This window comes from Grammomys surdaster, unplaced genomic scaffold (genome assembly GCF_004785775.1).
Source record: "Grammomys surdaster isolate TR1022 unplaced genomic scaffold, NIH_TR_1.0 62, whole genome shotgun sequence".
NCBI lineage: Eukaryota > Metazoa > Chordata > Mammalia > Rodentia > Muridae > Grammomys > Grammomys surdaster.
Genome location: NW_021604564.1, coordinates 29,184,074 through 29,187,544, shown reverse-complemented (window position 1 = coordinate 29,187,544; position 3,471 = coordinate 29,184,074). Strand labels below are relative to the sequence as shown.

Here is a 3,471-nt window from a genome sequence, read left to right as displayed (position 1 = left end):
TTTTTTGATGTTGTCTTTTGTTCTCTGTTGATGTGAGTCAGAAAAAAGCGCTTTTGGCTTTGCAGCCGCTTCGCTTCGCTGGCCGAAAAGGCTGGGAGCAGTAGTCAGTAGACGTGTCTGGAGGACTACAGGCTGCCGCCCTGGAGGATGCCCTAGGAGATGAGGGGGATCTGGTTGCCTCATATCTGAGGAATGAAGTCTCCATTTTGCTTCTGAGAGAGAAGCCCTGTAAGCCTCGTCCTTCTGAATCTTTCTTGTGTCTGTGGCGCACTCGGTGTGGCCAGTGCCTTCTGGTTCTTTTGGTTTCTGTTTGCTGTTTGGTGTTTTTGTGTATTGTCTTGTACATGATAATGGGACAGACCATGACAACCCCACTTAGTTTGACTCTTGACCATTGGACTGAAGTTACGACTAGAGCCCACAACCTATCTGTAGAGGTTAGGAAGAGACCATGGCAGATTTTCTGCACCTCTGAGTGGCCCACTTTTGATATTGATTGGCCCCCAGAAGGAACGTTTAGCTTAGAAGTAATAATAGCTGTAAAGGCCATTGTTTTTCAGGAAGATCCAGGGTCTCACCTGGACCAAAAACCCTACATCACTGCCTGGCAGGATTTGCTGGAAGACCCTCCCCCGTGGGTCAAGCCCTGGGTAAGAAAGCCCAGGAAGCCAAGTATATGAGTCTTGGCTCTAAAGGAGGAGTCCCCTCAAAAAGAGGAGAAGAATGATGGGGAGAAGCCAAGAAAGAGAACCGAAGCCCAATCCTGGTTCCCCATAATCGTATCTATCCCAACAATGAGGAACCTCTGGACTGGCTGAAGATCTCACTCCCTCCATCCTACCTCCCAACACCTGCCGCACTGACTGGTGGAGCAGGTCCCTCTGCACCCCCAGAGGGAGTGGTGGGTGGGGGTCAGGCCGCTGGAACCAGGAGCTAGAGGGGGCCTTCTCCAGATGTTCCTGACCTGGTGGTCACTTTACCTCTGCACACCTTTGGCCTGCCAATTCTGGCTGAACAAGGCATGCAGCCTCTACAGTATTGGCGTTTTTCATCTTCAGACTTATACAACTGGAAAATTAACCAGCTCTCTTTTTCAGTCGAGCCTGCTAAGCTCACAGGGTTGATTGAGTCTCATATGTTTTCCCATCAACCCACCTGGGATGACTGCCAACAACTGCTCCAGACCCTCTTTACTACTGAGGAGCGGGAGAGAATCCTGTTGGAGGCTAGGAAAAATGTCCCAGGGGCTGACAGATGGCCCACTCAGCTTCAAAACCTGATAGAAGCTGTACTTCCCTTGATGGGACCTGCTTGGGACTTCAACAAGGCTGCAGGTAGGGAGAGGTTGGCCACCTACCACCAGGCTCTAGTAGCAGCTCTCTGTGGGGCTGCTTGGTGACCCACCAATTTGGCAAAGGTAAGAGAGTTTATACAGGGAACAACTGAGCTGCCGTCAGTTTTTCTGGAGTGCCTCATGGAAGCATTTAGAAGATATACCCCTTTTGACCCAACCTCAGAAGGGCAGAAAGCCTCGGTGGCCTTAGCATTTATTGGGCAGTCAGCAAGTGATATTAGGAAAAGGTTACAGAGGATTGAGGGGTTGCAGGATTATACCCTAAAAGATTTAGTTAAGGAGGCAGAGAAGGTGTACTATAAAAGAGAAACAGAGGAAGAAAAAGAACAGAGAAAGGAAAAAGAGAGAGAGGATAGAGAAGATAGAAGATATAGGAAACAAGAGAAGAATCTGACCAGAATCCTGGCCGCAGTAGTAGGAGAGAGAGATAGAGGACAAGTAAGAGACAGATTTAGACAGTCAGGGAGCCTGAAGAGCAGAGGACCTCCTAGACCTTTACCTAGAGGACCCCTTGAAAAATACCAATGCATCTACTGCCAGGAAAAGGGAGATTGGGCTAGAAAATGCCCGAAGAAGAGGGGCAGGACCCCGAAGGTCCTGGTCCTGGAAGATGAAGACTAAGACATATGGGGATCAGATCCCCTCTCTGAGCCTACAGTAACCTTAAGAGTGGAGGAGCAACCAGTAGATTTTCTGGTTGACACTGGAGTACAACATTCTGTTTTACTACAACCACTAGGAAAGTTAGAAAGCAAAAAGTCTTGGGTGCTTAGGGCAACAGGGCAGCTGCAGTACTCATGGACTACCTGAAGAACAGTAGATCTGGGAGTGGGACTGGTAACTCACTCATTTTTGGTGATACCTGAATGCCCTGCCCCCTTGCTGGGGAGAGATCTTCTCACTAAAATGGGTGCATAAATTTTCTTTAAACCAAGACCAGTATTAACTGCTGCTGGGTGGACCCTTATGGTATTAACTTTGAGCCTAGATGATGAATACCAGCTTTATATGGACAAGAGCCCCAGCTTGGATATGGTGAACTAGTTGGCAGAGTTCCCTGAAGCATGGGCTGAGACTGCCAGGATGGCACTTGCCCATCAAGTCTTCCACTTGGCAATAGAATTAAAAGCCAGCTTGGAACCCATAGCTGTGAGACAATATCCTATGAGCCCAGAAGCCAAGGCAAGAATCAGGTCCCACATTCAGAGACTATTGCAGCTAGCCATTCTGGTGCCTTGCCGTTCTCCCTGGAACACCCCTTTGTTGCCAGTATGAAAATCAGGGACAGGGGGATTCTGGCCAGTGCAAGATCCAAGGGAAGTAATCAAGAGGGTGAAAGACATTCACCCTACAGTCCCAAATCCCTATAACCTGTTGAGCTCTCTCCCTCAAGAGCAGGTATGGTATACAGTATTAGACTTGAAGGACACGTTTTTCTGTCTAAGGCTACATCCTAATAGTCAACTACTTTTTGCCTTTGAGTGGAGAGACCCAGAAACTAGAAGGACTGGTCAGCTCACCTGGACCAGGTTGCTTCAGGGATTTACGAATTCCCCCACTTTATTTGATGAAGCATTGCACTGAGATCTGGCTCCATTCCGGGCTGAGAATCCCCAGGTCACCCTCCTCCAGTATGTTGATGACCTATTATTGGCAGGATCTAGCCAAAAGGAGTGCCTATAAAGGCACCCAGAAGTTCTTGACCAAATTAACTTGGATGGGATATTGGGCTTTGGCCAAAAAAAGCTCAAATCTGCAAGAAGGAGGTAATGTACCTGGGGTACAGTTTAAAAGGGGGGAAAGATGGCTGACATAACCAGAAAAAAGACAGTGACTCAAATCCCCACCCCAAAAAGGCCGAGACAAGTGTGGGAATTTTGGGGTATGGCTGGATTTTGCAGACTATGGGTTTGCCACACTGGCAGCTCCCCTCTACATGCTGACAAAAGAAGGGGTCAAGTTCAATTGGAAAAAAATCCACCAAGAGGCATTTGATAACATCAAGCATGACTTGTTATCAGTCCCTGTGTTGGCCTTGCCAGATGTCTCAAAGCCCTTTAGGCTATATGTGGATGAAAGGGCAGGAGTGGCCTGAGGAGTGTTGATGCAGCCATTAG

The 3,471-nt window shown here is 48.3% G+C and overlaps 1 pseudogene; it reads left to right on the top strand.

Moving 5' to 3' along the window:
- Nucleotides 1-350: 350 nt before the first annotated feature.
- On the top strand, nucleotides 351-2,398 carry LOC114616862 (annotated as a pseudogene).
- The last annotated feature ends 1,073 nt before the right edge of the window (nucleotides 2,399-3,471 follow it).